Source organism: Aquila chrysaetos, chromosome 5, assembly GCF_900496995.4.
Source record: "Aquila chrysaetos chrysaetos chromosome 5, bAquChr1.4, whole genome shotgun sequence".
NCBI classification, from domain to species: Eukaryota; Metazoa; Chordata; class Aves; order Accipitriformes; family Accipitridae; genus Aquila; species Aquila chrysaetos.
Window position 1 is genome coordinate 19,849,453 of NC_044008.1, and position 16,745 is coordinate 19,866,197.

A 16,745-nucleotide genomic window follows, 5' to 3' on the forward strand; every position below is an offset into this window, starting at 1 on the left:
TTCAGCAAGATTTATTTTGGGGTTTTTTTTGTTTCTCTTAAACTGTTAGGAATTAGACTCTGTTGCAGCTAATTAAAGCAGACTTCTCATCAGAAGAGTGCCTAGGTGAAAATGCAGTCTCAGTATGAAAGCCCTTATCTTTAAGGAAAAAGACTACTATGATTTTACCCCTAGCCACCAGGACTCAGAATCTCAAACTCAGAATCTCAAATTCAGGCTGCATACTTCCTCTGACCCAAATGAGGTTTATGCTCAGGTTCAGGGATCCCTGTGGTGTGTTGTCCAGAACTGGGACAGAGTCAGGTTTGAACTACCTAGGCAACCAGTGAGAGAGTGTATAGAGGGAAAAAATACCTCATATTGGCAATTTCCCTAAGGAAATTCTGAATCTTAAAGATAAAATTGGTTTCTTCTGTGTCTTTGTAGAGCACTCATATCAAAGTCATGCTGTAGGACTCTGCCTCCTACCTGTGATCGTAAGAAAGCTAACCCAAAAGGTATGACTTCCGCCGACATATCTTTGATCAGAAAAGTCTGAGGTAATAACTGAGAATAGGATACTATCTATACTGTGACATGCCTGGTGGAATTTATTGCTCCTGTCTTCATTTGTATGTGTGTGCATGTGTGACTGAGCCAGTAATCCTAAAATAGGTATTTCAAATAGATTACTTTGTCTAAAAAAAAGAAAATGAATAAAACCAGCACCGTTGAATCATATGAATACTGACTTTCAATAATCTGACTAATTCCAGTTCTGACCTAATTCAGGATGCAAGATGGCTAACCCATGAATGGTGCCACATGTCTATGAGGTGATAAAATAAAATATAACCAACCAACTGTTTTGGCATTTTTTGGTGCCAGCCTAACATCCCTTGAAAGACCTGCTTGAGGAGGTGCCTAACACTTGTTAGGCACAGCCCAGCCAAAGAAACCTCAGTGAGATCCTGAAAATCTAAAGGGATTTGTTTAACTCCATGTTGAAAGCAGTGACAAAATATTGTACATGAGAAAGGTATATATTACAAGCAGTTGTTTACATCATAATATAAAGGCTATGATGTACCTTTAGTCACCAAACAATATGCATAAGGAACTCAAATATCGGTCCCCTCTGGTCAGAACATTAAAAGTTAAAGCTTTCTGTCTTGTGTGAGGGCACTGTGAGGGTTGGAGACTCTCCTGGGCCAGGTGCCGGGAGCCAAGGGACTCCCCATGGGGAGTCAAGGCAGGGCTTCGCGGCCAGGGCCAGTCTCACCACCAAAAGCCAAAGACAGTGGGACAGGCTCTGGCTGGGAGTCCCTGCTCTGCCTTCCCCCAGCCAGGGCACAGAGCAGGCCAGGGGTCAGCTGGGGACATTGGGCATCTCCATGGGGCTGGAGACAGGCCGAGGCTGGCCAGGATTGGTCCTGTGGCCCTGCTGCAGCATTGCTGGGGCAGGGACTGACAGCCCCGGGGGGATGTAAAGGGGTCCTGGGCCAAGGGCAGGAGACAACACTGGAGGCTGCCAAGTGTCATTTTCTTTGGTGGTGACTAATACAAATCTCAGTCCTGATCCCACCCACATCATCAATCCCAAACCTGCAGGCATGGTGAATCTTTCACCATAAAACAAGTAGATTAGTGAAAACTAGGAACTAGTTCAGATAAGAAAAGGAGATATATCAGAAGCAGTTTAGCTGTGATTACAACATCTTTGGTTTCTACCGGAAAAGGTGTTAGAGTAGCTCTGGCAAAGCATCTCGTGTTCCCAGAAACTGGGAACATGAGAAGCTCACAAATACAGTATCTGAAATTCTTATATAGTCTTCAAGCTTGTAGCTACATCACTGAACATAAAACTAAGGATAAGGTTACATAATTTTGAAATTCAAGGGAGTTACTCTAAATTGATTATGTTAATGGGGGTATTTAACTTAGCAGAGACAGATTCAACTTAAATAGCCAAATTACTATGACTACTTCTAATGATCTCCTAAATGGTCAGCAACCTGCCAAAGAATGAAGATTACTTCTATATATAAGAAGTTTTATCATAAATGATGTGATTTAGGTAGTTTTAAATGGAGGAAAATGTCCCTAGTAATTTGTAAACCACTTCTTCCTTCCTTGATGGAATTCTGTAATGTTGGGCAGTTACTGAAGATCCCTTCTGTGGACAATAGGTCTGATTCTCTAATGCATTGTTCCTTCTGCAGCTAGCTCATTTGCATTTAATTTGCAAAAGCAAAATGTCCCTAATCTGCTTTTACAGATGTGATTACAGGAGTAGAATATCAGAGACGGTTTTGTCTTTTGGTCATGAATATAACAGTATGATTCTGATTTACTCTGTAGAAATGTAATATGGACCTGAATTTCTACCAAAATAGTTTTCATACCCCTGAAGTGGAGCTAGTCCTGGAATGGAACAAATGTGGCTCTCTAAACCAATTTCATTATACTTTGACCTATGTTTACCATGTTGGGGTTTTTTTTAAGTGGAAAAAAAAAAGTGTTTCTTTTCATTTACTTTGAGTAGTGTTAACTCAAATGTATTGACTTCAATGGCTTTATTCCTTATCCTGTTAGGTGTCGTAAGTAAAAATGAGGCTGTTAGGAATACAGTGGAAGCAGGCTGGGTATTATTTAACAATAAATGACTCAAAGTAGGTAACTCTTCCTTCCATAATTCGTAGCACCTGGTAGTGGTCTGACATTAGACCTCATCACATACTCTTTCCACATCATTAACCACAACCAGAAATCACAGTTTCACAGTAATTGAAGCAATGCTCTGAAACAGTGTTGCAGACTTTAATTTTTAAGGATTTATTATTTTTAAATGCTTTGGCTGTATTTAATCCCTTCTGTTTTTGAAAGACTTCAATAAACTTGTCTGTGGATTACTGTGGAGGGGAAGAAACACTAGAGCATCACCTCTTGGCTGATCGATAAAATACATACTGCAAATAAAGTTTACAATATGCAGATTTGAGATGCATGATGCTAGTGCTGAAACTCAATAACCTTAGGGTAGAAAGCTATGTAGTATGATCAATGAAATTTACAGTCCAGATGACAAACAAGATCTGTGTTCTGTGATAAGGAGGGAACAAAACATCATAGTGTCCAAGTCAACCTAGCAGAAAGAAAAAATCCCTCTCAGATGAAAAGGAGTCTGACACCTTACATTAGTCATACTCCACATGAACCAGTAGACATTTCAGGAAACATTTTTCTATGTGCTGTAGAAATTTTGTGGCCACTTCCCAGCTCCCAAACCTTACAAATCATTCCTTCCTAAACTTCAGCTTAATGAAGATTCTTATTTAAAGTGGTGAAGGAATATGGCAATAAAGAGGTTTCCTATAACACACTTTAACATCTACCCATCTCTAAAGTAAAAGATTCTTCAGTGTAAAAAACACAGTGAAGAATCTGTATTAATTTTTTTCATGAATTTTGTTTATAAGCTTTGAGATAAAGGGTTCACAATTTGGTAGAACTGTTAAACAAGCAATTATAATCAAATTTCATTGAAACAGTTTAAATGCATTACAGTATCTTGAAAGTGCTACTGAAACAGTTGGAAGAGTGCTTTCTTCTGGCTAAAAGATGGCAAATCAATTACATAAATGGAACTCTTACATTTCTATTTCCTAACTCTTCATATTTGCAAAGCAAGTTAAAGTGGGATTCTTCAAAACTGTATTAAAAAACCCTACCTTTTTTTTTTTTGTGTGTGTGTGTGTAAGGCTAATTGGTAGATTTGTTTTGTTATTTCTGTATTTTTTTATGTCTTCCAACCTGAGTACCTGCCAAAACTGAAATGGTTGTACAGTACTGACCTTAGCCAAATCAAAGGAAAAACTGTTGGAAATCTTGAGGCAATACTACACTTCTGTCAAATGTCCTGTCCTCTCCAAAGGCTGAGGATTTAAACTCTCACAGCATTTAAACTCCTGTTGACTGGGAAAAAAAATTGACTGATGCAGGTATCAAGATGCTGAGGGAACTAACAGGCTCTGCAGCCTCTTCCCCCAATGCCTATGGATTTGGCTATCTGTGTTCAAAATCAGCTCTGATTTGGCTCAGCTGTGTAACCTGGGATGAAACGGCAGTGAAAACACATAAACTGTGAGAATGAGCTGTGGGAGCCTCTTCTGGGATCTCTGTCCCCTTTGTGTGGAAGCTGTATTTAACTTCAAGTCCTTGCCCTAGGTCCTTGTGTGAGTTTTGTTGCAGCTGTGCCTCTCCCCGGTATTGCACCTTGCTGTCCCTGACCTGGCATCACTGACTTGGTTTCCTGGTCTGGCATTGTCACTAAGGATGTGGCTGGCAATCACAAGGCTGTTGGCTGACCCTGGTCACTGCCACCAATCCTCTTCTCTTCTTGCATGCATACTCTGTAATGGTGTCCCTTGGTGGTAGAGCTGCTGCCCTGCCTGCCTGGTGTGATTTCCAGTTCCTGGCTCGCCTTTCCATGCAGAGCAGCATAGGCTTGTCGTTCCCTGTCAGCAGAAAGCTCATTTGCTGGATCAATGACTTTGTAGAACACTGAATTTAATTTAAAACTGGGTATGAAATTATGTTCTCCTTTTCTTTTCTTTTTTTGTTCCTGGGACTGACACAGAAATGACCTACATTGCATACTGAAAGTTCCTATATGTCAAAATAGCTGGCAAATTTTCCCAAGTACACCTCCAATCCTGGGAGATCTTTGTTACATCATGTCTTAATATATTCCACCTTTTCTATTGTGTTCATTTGGAAGCAAAATCAATAGTGCTTCATATATATCATGCTTGCCTAGCTTAAGGGAATACATATCTGATTTCACAGATATTTCCCTCTGAGACAGCAAATATAGGAGAAGCTTGGGAGCCAGAGTTAGGTTTAAATCAGTGTTTTTATTCTGTAACATATTGTGTTTATTCCCATTCTTATATACAGGTCATCAGAAAATTGACAACAAACCATTTTTTCTCCGTCAGAATAAAAGACATTAAGAGCTCTTAGTAAATGGTGTAGACAGGATTTTCTTTAGCAAATTATTTAAGACACTTATAGCAAAGTTTTAGTTGAAACTAAAGAACATAAGAAAAGAATTATGCAGGAGAGTCCTGGCTGCAAACCTATCTGGTGACCACAGGGTACCTTCCTCACAGGTTCTGTTTTCCATTCCAGCTTTGTGCCCTAATTCATCATGAATCTCTTTTCTCAGTATTTCATCCTGCTGGCAGTTTATGTGTATGTACAACTAAATATTTATTTGGCCAATGTAAGACTGATCCCAGAGTTAAATAACATTTTCCTCATGTAGGGTATGAAAAACTTGGCTAATCCAGGGTGTATTCCTTTATTTATGTAAAGAACAGCTCCAAAGGAGAGATTAAATGAGACTGTCATATTTGCCAAACTGTCGTCTATCAGGTTGGGGACTTGAAATTTTGCCTTTCCCCACACAAAATTACCAAAGATCTCTTAGCCTATTCCTTATTTTTGATGCCTCCTTTTGTTTCTGTCTCATTATTTTTGAAGGTTTTAAAATATCTTTTTTTTTGGGGGAGGGTTGGTTGGGTTTTTTCAGTGAAGAACATGATGTTTAAAATAGTTTTATTTTTTATTATAAAATATGTTTATTAGATGTGAGAACCACCTTGTACCTAGCCCTAGGTAGGCAAAATCACCTCACACGCAGATTCGCAAAATCTGAAGGTGTGTGTCAGGTTAAGAGTTTAGAAAACAAAAATAACATAATGTATAGTAGCAATCAAATTAGCTGAAATAATTAGGGGTTACAAAGAGCCTTTAGCATAGCATAGATATTCAGTGGCCTAAATGTTCATCCAAAAGTTAAACTTGGCTTTCTTGACTTCAGAATTTTTACAGAAATGTAGGCTGGAAATGAAGCAAATTAAACTTATTTACAGAGAACAGGTAGATGAAGTGAATCTAACCTTTAAGATTGAACCTGAAGAGTGGGAATATTCACCTAGACCTGCCTGATAGTCTTCTTTGATTAAACTTGATGTGGTTCTATGGAATCCAGATCACACACAAACTTCCCAGCGTCTTGGCATTTGGAGGCATCACAGCATTTCAGCCAGTGTATTAAAGCAACCAGTAATATTTTCAGCTCTGGTTTGTTTGCTTGTTTCATCTGTGCTTCCTCTGACTTCTGTGACTTTTGGGCTGTATCCTCATTCTTCTGTGGTATTATTTTGAGAAAGTTTCAATATCCTGGGAATGTCTCATGGAGAATTTGCATGAAGTTATCCAAGCAATGGCCATGAATGGTAAGTTTATTAAGATTAGAGATAAAAGCTGACTCAAATAAATGTGCAAGTTTTGATATATACTGTATTTGATTGCTCCCACAGTGAAACAGAAAAGTCTTTTGGTTTACTTATATGGAAAAGAAAGAATAACATTGTATAAAATACATGTTCATTTGTCTCTCCTTTTGTTGTCAAAGCAGAGGCCTGTGACACCTATTAATTATAATTGTATAAATCTGGATATAGTTAATATTGCTTTACTTACAAAATATATAAATATTAATTTGCTTACAAATATGAACACACCAAAATGGTATGAATGTAGTGTGACCAACAGCAGTATACAAGTACTTGTTAAGAACGTGATGGCATTCCCGTCACAATGTGTACATAAGTATGTGAGCTCCAAAGTAGCAGTTTGCCCCAGAAGACACACAAATGATAAAAGTTTCTGCAAGTAGACAGGGCATCCAGCTGAATACAGAAGAATGGTAGGCAAAACTAAAAACAAAAGAAGTGGTGCTGGTAGCAGATGAAGTCCCATTTTGGGAAGGGCTGAAATAAGAAAAAAACCATCAAGCACGAAGAAGCTAGACAGAAAATAAAGAAGGCAAGCCCACGTCAGTTCCAGCTTCTCTCACCAAAGAGTTTTGAAGCTTGCTCACCACAACTTTAGCGACCAAGTACCTCCAAGGACTGTACCTATCAGCACTAGCTATGCAACTTCAGCTCTGTAGTGTAAGTGCATGCATGTAATATATTTTTTTTGTTAATTAAACATTAGTACAAAGTGTTAATGAATTTTAGTTTTAACTTGCCTGATTTTTCAGTCTTCTAAACACTCGTCTCACAGTAGTCTCAAACTTGACAACTGATATAAATATATATCACATACACTGATATATATATATCTATACACACATACACACACACACTTGTGTATGACACACACACACATATATATATATATATATACACGCCATATTTGTCAGTAACTGATCTCTTTTCTAGGTCACTAATGGTCTTCATAAGACTGTTTTTCTAAACCATCATCCATGTTTAGTCCTCTTATGAGGAAAAAAGTACTCCTGAATTTTTTACTATGTTAAACGACTAACTTTTAGTTCTTTGAGGCTTTTTATCATTCCACAGAACGCCTCTGTATCCCTCAAAATTTCTTTATAGGTGGAGACACAGAGCAAGTATCTGGAAAGTGTGATTTCCTTCCAGTTTCAGAATGACTGTAGAAAGAGATTTTTAATGATACTAATTTGCATCCTCCTTCTTCCTGCCCAGGAAGCAATGAATGAACTTGTTCTTCATCTCTTAGTCTGCTTTTAGACATGTAGTTTATCAATTTTTGAAAACACGTTCTGAAGAGAGTTTTAGTCCAGTTAAGATATTGATTAGAGATGGAGACTAGATTCTCTGTCAGTTACTTTTACAAAAACATTTATAATAAACAATTAACAATGATTAAATAAAATAATATTTTTAATTGGTGGTTGTTTTACAGAATTTTTTTGTTGTTGTTGTTATGGCGTGCTGTTAAGAACATTAACAAATTTTGAGTGCTGGAAGGTGTTAATGCTCTGTTGTAATTCTGCCCACAATAGTGTTGTAAACATAGTTTGAGCAATGTACATTTACAATGTGTTGTTGGGTACTATAAGACATGTGACATTAAGTGTAGGATTATTTATTAACTAATGATGATACTTTTATATTGAATTTTTAGAATAGTATTTTACTGACTATGTTTGCTGTCAAAATATGCGTGAAGGTTTTGTGGAAAAAGAAACTTTAAACATATGACAGTTGCATTTGACAGTTTATTTTGCTTTGGTCACCATTTTTACTTGTTTACAGTCTTTAATGAGATTTATATGTCCTTTGTCAATATACAGACTGAGTTTATCCAATGCTAAAAATAGTAAAATTCCTAGTCAATAGGCAATATAGTTTCCATATAGAAAAGAATAATGAGGAATTAACTACAAATTATTCCAGCTTTTTGGAAAAAGAGTAGTACATCCAGCAAAGACATTGTCTACACTCCTTACAGTTGGTAGTATTCTTTTGGTGAGTGTATTGTGTTTCGTGAATTATTTTAAAGTAAATTATGATCTAGTGAATATTGTTGCTACAGAGCTTCAGGGAGCATAGTGAGTTTTGGACGATTTGAGTAATTTAATGAAATATTTTTTATTAGTATAATACAATACTTGGTGTTTGCTTTTTGGTATTTGCCAGCTGAAAGTAGAAAGAATTCAGTTCTAGCACAGTTAAAAAGCCAGAAGAGTTTTGGATGGGTGTGATGGCAAGGATTTCCTTGCCTTAAGATACTGATTAGGTCACCATTTTGACTGGTACAGTCAGGCTACTAATGTTTATGCCTAATTCATGCAGCCCTGAGAACAGGCAGATTTTTCCATTAATAGTGAAAAATTCAAATAAGAGTTGGTTTATAAACAGCACAAATTCCTCATAGAAAACTCTGTCTTTGCAATAGTATTTTCAAGAAAGCCAATAATGTTATCTTCTTTAATTAATTTTATCATTATACTTCTTTAGAAGACCTAAATGCACCAGAATAATACTTAAAGATTATTTATGAAGCGTCTGTACCATATAAATATTAGACAGTTTATTTAGCCTGCTCCATGAGAGTCATCCTTAATTGCTTACCCATAAGGAGATAATGTATTAGAAACATTGTTTTCTATTCTGTTTCCATTCTGTGTGGCATGGAGAAAAGTTAACTTACCATAAGTGGAGGGGGTTTTTTATTTTTTAATTCATCAGTGCTCACCATGGCTGCTACGCTGGAAGTTTAGAGTTGTGTAATAATTTAGATGGGAATGGAATCTTTTTAACTAAATAAACACGTAAAAAGGAATAAATAAATACTCTGTGTCTGGCAATAGGGAAAGACAAATTGTACAACCCAGAGATAAAATTAAAAGACCTCTACTGATTACCATTTTAGATGTTTTCACCACCACTTGTTGAATGAAATGTTTCACTAATAATTTTCTGAAATGTTAACTGGGAAATCTGTAATATGTGTAAAGAACTTAATATTATTTTTTTTCTTGCACTAAATGCATAAATATTGGTTATTTATTTATTGAGAGCAAAGATTTGCACCCCATAATAGATAAGTTAACTACAAAATAAATTATTTTACTAGAACGTACACCATGTTCTTGTTAGGTAAAACAGAACACCAGACTTATTATATTAGTAAATACAACAAGTAAAAGGCACTGTTTTGGAAATTTTTAAAAAGAGGTGCTTTCTTTCTCTCTGTCCTTTTTTTTTAAATTATTATTATTTTTTATTTTTAATTTTAGGTATCTGATGTTACTAAATTAACTTTTAAAGGAAAGTGAAGTCTGAAAAAAAGGACTCATAACTCATTTTGTCAAGCTGATAAAAAATGTCCTTATAAATGGGAAGAAACAGCAATAAATTATTACTTTTTTGATTGATGGATTGCATTATGTTGTTCAGATACAGTAGGGGTCTAAAATAAATCTAACTGTAATAACTGTTCTGTTGGATAATTTGATTATAAATGTCATAATTAGAAATATATATAGGGCTTACACTACCAGAAGTATGATTAACACTTAACATACCAAGAAAATATATGTTATCTATGTACAGTTTAAGACTTTCTGAAATGTAGAATGTGATTAACTAAACTTCTTGGCATATTAAGATTCTTGTTTATATTGAAATTTTTTATTGCAATCAAGGTGAAATGTTAAGATGCAATCACCTGATTTCACAGGCTCTTTTGCATATAACTATATTTAAAAAGCAGTTTAAATCTTTATTGAAACATTATTTTATATATTGCTTCTCACCGGCTCAGTAAGTGCCAGTATTTTTTTTTATTGTTCCCAAATTCAAAATTCAACAGTTTTAGAGAAACTTAAAAAAATACTTGAAATTATGACCCTTATTTTAATTAACAAGCTCACTAAAATTCTTGGTATTGCAAACTTTTGGTACAAAGATGGAGACCTATCCAGTTTCACATCTGCCAGTTGTGACATGATAGCCATGATTATTTTGTGTACCATCAAGTCAGCTGGGAGTAGTCTTTAGCATAAAACTTAAGCATAAGATTGTAACTCCGTGTACTAACCAGCATTATTTGACATAGATGTAATACAGATAACTATGCACTTTGATGGCACTACTTAATTATAAGATCATTCCTTTCACATTAAGTTAAGCTGAATTTGAAAACAGACCTGGTAATTTTTTTTACCACTTTAAAAAGCATCTTTTAAAAAAATGACACTGACTAAAAGTCTTGTTATAATAATGGTTAATCAAAATTTTCTGATAAATCTAATTACTTCCTTATTAAATTAACTAATATCTTAAAAGAAAGCTAAGCAAATAATTTCTATCAAATAACTTATCAAAACTTTTATTTCTTGTTCACAAAACCTGTTTGTCCATTTCTTTGTCTCTGGCTTCTTACTGTGTTTATTGACTGTAACAATTTTGCAGTTGTCCAAGAAAAAAGAATTGTTTTGAGTTTTGGTTCATCACATAAATTACATGATATGATTTCTGTTCCTCAGAAGGATAACCCATCTGAGACACTTGTAAAACAGACAGAATTAAAATATTTTAGAAGGCAGGAAAAAGTGGAATGAGTCAATGTCTTGTAAACATAGGCCCAAAAAGAAACATTAAAGAAGGTTATTTTAAAACTTCCTTATTTTTGGTTACACTGGTCTCTTTTTTTTAGAAAATATTGATCATCTTAAGATTCTAGCTTGTGGTACACTGATAAAATAGTGTTCTGTCTCAATATGTTTCCCGTGTTTATGCATGATCTTGATTACTAATACTGAGTTATGGATTGTTTATGGAGTCTTATGGATATGTCTGACATTTAAGTTCCATCTCTCCCTAAACATAAAGAGCATAGACTCTTATCCTGAAAAGCATTTTGATGAATTTGAAAATTTAGGCCTTTCTTTCCAGTGGCCTTGACAGAACTTTACAAAATATGATGGCACTACAATGATGGCTGTTCTCAGATTAATGCCCCACCTCTCTACCAGAGGCATCAGGGTTTTAAGCTAAACACAGGTGAGAACTTCAGTGGCTGCTGTACAGACACATGCCCTTTTCTGTCCACATTTCTGATTGACAAATGAGAAACAACCTGTACAATCCCTGATACAAAGAGAAGTATTTAGTTTGAAGAAGACAAAAGGTATTATCACAATGATATTGTTGTCACTTTGTATTGTACTTTCTCTTTTTTTTTAATGCAGTTTGTATGTAGATGGATAGACTTTATGAGCTTCCATAAAGAAGAGAAATATTTGAAAGATAGGACTGTAGAGCTACAATAAGGTAGATGAGATCAAGACAGATACCAGAAGGGACAGAGTAGAGCAACGGGAAAGGGGAAGATTTGATGGGAAGTTTTGTGAAAGTGCGAAACTGGGAAAGGCTGCAAGGAGGTGTGCAGAGAAGGCAATGGGAAAAAAGAGTATGAATGAATTTAAAGATGATGGATGAGAGAAAAATATTTTGGAGTGAGAGGGCTTGGTTAAAAACAAAATGAAAAACAACCTGATGAGAAATCTACTTTTTTTGCTGGTGTAAGTGAAGCTGGAGACACTGATCATGTACTAGCTTATGCTACAAGGGAGTAGCAAAACTCACTAGAGTTTCTGCCTTGCCACTCTTTATAATGCATCTGTCCTTGCCCTCTGCTCTGCTGGAGAGGCAGGCAAAGAAACCCCATTGTGAGCTGTACATTCACACTGCATGGACTCAAACTGCTATTTGCTCTGAAGAAATTCAGTGATAACAACTTAGTTATTGAGTGATCCCCAGGAACTGTTTGTTGGCTTCTTAACTCTACTGCTGTAGGTCTCTGCCAAGAGAATCTGAGAAGACTGACATTTTCCTCTTCCATGAAGATGTGTGTACATGGTGTTTAAAATTTGCTGTCTGTGTGAGTACTAGAGCATGGAAGCTAAGGATTTGGCTTCTGTGAGCATCCGTGTGAGTAAAACTCAGTCACTCAAATGTTCAAGAGCAAATACGAAAGGAGTGGGTGGATGGCTGAAGGAAATATATTTCTAAACTCCCACATTTGGGATTTGGGTTTGTTTTGGTTTTCTTTTTTTTTTTCTTTTCTCTTTCTTTATTCACTAATCTCTTGTCATTTCCTAGGAAAGGTTCTCTTTTTTCCCTCTAAAGTTTGTCATTTCATTAATACAGCAGGAAGCTAAGGCATGGTTACACAGCATGTGTTGGTTCTTTTCTAGTGCAACAAGAAATAAATTTAATAGAATTGCTAACAGCATTATATACAGCTTTCTTTCTCCCCTTCACAATCCTCCCCTCACCCCCCACTTTTTTTTTTTTTTTTTTTTTTTTTTTGTTACAGTAATTGCTGTCTGAGTCTCAAAGGCTAAAAATCGTTTTTCATCTCATGCATGAAGAATTTTAGTCTGATTGATGACAGCTATGGAACCTTTCCTTAGTCACTAAGCTGCACTAATTTGCAAGCTAAAACAATATTAGCAAATTGTTAATGATCCATGAAACTGCTGCAGCAGCCTTAAATGTTATGCTCAGAACTTTCTTACAACTAAAGCAGCTTACCTAAATTCCCACAATGGACACAAAATGAGATGGCATTTACAAAACAACAACAACAACAACAAATAATTGTAGAAGTGACAGGCTTGGCTAATGCAGTACATTAGTGTGAATAATTTGTATTGAGGGCATGTGAACAATTAACATTAAAACCCAGACCTAGTTTGTAGCAGTTTGGATTTAATTTTCATGTTGAGCTAAAGCTGGCGCACACATTTCCTGTCTGCGCTTAATGGCTGCAATTTTCCTCTATTTCCATCACTGTGTAGCTGGCTTTTAAAATGAACTGGATTGCTTAAAAAGGAAAATAGAGTCAATTTTGGAAATAACCTGTGAGTATCACTTCACATATTGAAAGAAAATTTTTTCTTTTTTTTTTCCCCTTAATGGAGCCCAAAATACTGTTTGATGATTTATTTTTGAAGTGTTTTGAGAAATTCTGTTGACTAAGAAATATTCAAGCTGTTTCATGTTATCAGAGCATGTGGAGGGCTAGTTCCCAGTCAACATATCAGAGTATGAAGAAGCATACTTTATTTTCAGCTACGTATTTACAAGCAACAAAAGGAGACTGATAAAGCAATATGGCCTTGTTTAGCACATCTGTGGCTCACTGTAGATAGCAGGAAGAGCTTAAACAAAAGCATTGCTCTTTCCCTGGCCACATACAAGCAAGTTATTAAGTGTGTGTAAAGCAAGATAGAAAGGTAAATTGTTAATGTGTTTCATAGGTAAAAAATGTAATCATTATCTCAAAAATCAAAGTAGTGCAACATCAAGCCATTCTGAAACACAGAAACAATGTATGTAATAAAAAAAATTATTATAAAGAAAAACCAGAGATAACTCTAGATGCCTCCAAATAGTTAAGGATTAAAGTTCAGTACGGAGACTTTCAGAATTGTAACTTTACAATCTGTTAACAAAAGTTGATTTCTGTTATATAATCTTATTCTTTCTACATTAGTGGAATAAGGATTTAATACTTCTCAAACATGATGCATTATTTTGTGTCAACTATCTGTATTTCATTGTATGTAGTAAAGATGTTCTTATTAATTATGTTCTCTTTCAGGAAATTAAGAAGGCCCTCCTGAAGAACTGATGTTTCCTGAACAAATATATACAGAAATTGTACCACTCCAGAAGGCACAGAAATCCAATCTGAAACAAGAGGAAGCTGAGTGAGTAGAGGACAATAAGAGCTGATGAAATGTTACATGTTCATCTAGATCATGTTTTGTACTACAACTGCTTTTGACTGTTGAAACAAATATTTCCAAGTAACACACAGCTTTTTTTGGTCATCTTCTGTTGTAGAGTTTCAAGGTCATAGTGAAAGGTGGTTTTAGACTCCTGAATACAATACATTAGACTTATTCCTCTTGTGTGATTGTCAGGTTCTGTAGCAAAACATTTTTATGTGGTGTCAACATCAAAAAACATATTGACAGTATCTATGAATTCTCTATGAATAGTTTTTTGTTCTTAGTTTTTGTCTAAATCATCAGCTTATAACCCATCAGTATGGTTTGAAGTAGTGATCTCATTTATTTTCATGGAAGACAATCGTATGTTTTATTGCATTTTTTTCCCTTCGTGATCTTCTTCTACACCAGTTTCTTTCCATCTGAAGTAACGCTGAGTGTAAGATAACATATGTATCACCAATATTTTTTGTTTGCTGAAAATAAGAGCTCAGTTTACACATCATAAATTTAACCCACTATGACTGCATTTGCTATTTTTCATTAGAGCAGGAGAAATAACCATACTTTTCAGTTTAATTATTTTGATAGTGAAAGAGGGATTTTACTTTTGGAACCTGCTTTAGGTTTATGTTTATGTATGTTTATGTTTATTAAAATCTACTCTTTAAAGGTTCAGTTACAAAGAAAGGAGTATTAGAATGCTTTGTCTTTCACTGGGTGTGAACAAAAATACTCTTAATCGTTATATGTTTATAAAGAATAATCAATCAATCGGTTCCTATTTCATCCAAGTCTCTGTCTCTGTCAATGGACTATTTGATTACAAAATTTACTGGAAAATTTTGAAGATATGAACTAAAAGATTAAAGAAATAATGCTCAAGTTTTTGTAGGAAAAGAAGGAGGAAAAAGGTCAATCTGTGTCTCAAAATGTTTCTAAGCAAGCCAGCTATGAGAGGAATTTTACCACACTGAAGTCAATGAGAATTTTATCAAGGTTAACAAGACTGACGTTTCAGCTATTAGTATTCATGTCTTTGCTGTAAAACTGCTATATACTAGTAGAAAAAGCAGAGAAATGATGAAGCAACATTCAGTCTGTGAAACGAGATGCATAAAAGACGTTGTTAGAAGATATGATGCTGAATCATCAGGGCTGTCAGTGTCGCCTTTTTGTCTTAAGTTAAGGAAAGGGTGAATTACAAAAGTCTGTCAGGATTAAAGAATAGATTGTCTTATTGAAAAAAAAAAAAGTAGTAAAAGGAGGTTAGTCATTTTGAAACATTTCCTCCTATACATCATTTGACGTCACGTGAAGTCTCTGGGTATTTCTATGCAAAATTACCTGTCAAGGTCTCTCTGACATGGCCCTTGAAAAGTAGCAGTGAATAAGCACTGAAACAGCTACACGAAGAGCATTAAACTGTAGAACATTTTATGAACATGGACAGATGTCATAAAGGGACATTTCAGCAGGGTTTTTGTTTTTTGGTGTTTTTTTTTTTAAACATATTATAATTGATTTCATATAATACCATCACCACCACATTCTGATTTACAAGTTACAAGATGCCTTGTGGCCCCAGTGGCTTATCACAAAATGTGTTCTGATTTTTTTTTTTCCCCAAATGAAAATGCAGTTATGTTAACAGAAAAGGATAACAAAATCGTAACAGTAGAATTAGTCAAAAATTCCAAGACCAATATAACTGTGATGATAAGAACATAATATGCCAGTATTACCAGGAGAATGATAAGAAACATAGGTCCTACTGTATTTTTAGAATACACTTTGATCTCTGTATGACATTTACTCAGGGAATACTTTTCATATGTAAACTGAAGTTTTTATTCTCAAATTTTACAACATACAAAAATACTGTAAAACCAGGAATACAGTGGTGCTCATAAATATCATTCAGTGAGTTTAACAGTGCATTTGGCAGTAAATAACATTTTGAACCTAATCTCCAGGTCCTTTTTAATGACCAGTTTCCTTATGGTTGAATAAATTCTTCTCATTCTCTCAGCATTTGATAAGTTTCAGCAGAAGCTCCTCCAAAAGGCAGCATTCCCCTAAAAATCTTGAACTTGCTATTATGTAAGGTGATGGCTTGAATCTTCTGTTTTTCTAGCTGCATATTTTTTTTTAAGCAAAATATAATATAACCTCTATGCCTATCTTTAAAACCTTATAATAATTGTAATACTTGACAGAGCCTAGCACCTTTTATAAAACTTTGAGAAAATACTCCTTTTATTTTCAAGGTCTTAAGGTTTCATCAAATGTCTCTCCTAACTCCCAGACTGGTTTGAACTTCTGAACAAAGGCCAGGAGAACATTTATAAAGACTCACCCATCAATTGCTAAAAAACTTGCAATTTAAAAGTAACTGGGGAAAAAAGTAGAGAAAGGTCTTTTTTGATCAGGTATGTGTGAAAGTTTCTGTATAACTCCACTAGGGCTGTAATTCCCTAATTTGACAATGTACTATTTGTGATAGTAGTCTTTCATTGTGACTGATATGCTGCTTACCAAAGTGCTGAAACACCATCAGTCACTTTGTAGATTTTCTGAAGACGAAACACATTCTAAAACTTTCTTTAAACCA

At 35.2% G+C, this 16,745-nt stretch overlaps 1 long non-coding RNA gene across 1 annotated transcript in view; it reads left to right on the forward strand.

Moving 5' to 3' along the window:
* LOC115342038 overlaps positions 1 to 16,552 on the forward strand; it is an 81,554-nt gene extending 65,002 nt beyond the window's left edge. The window contains exons 2-3 of the long non-coding RNA XR_003923611.1: positions 13,999 to 14,107; positions 16,402 to 16,552. This is a non-coding gene — a long non-coding RNA (uncharacterized LOC115342038). The remainder of the gene's footprint in view (positions 1 to 13,998; positions 14,108 to 16,401) is intronic.
* Positions 16,553 to 16,745: the final 193 nt, after the last annotated feature.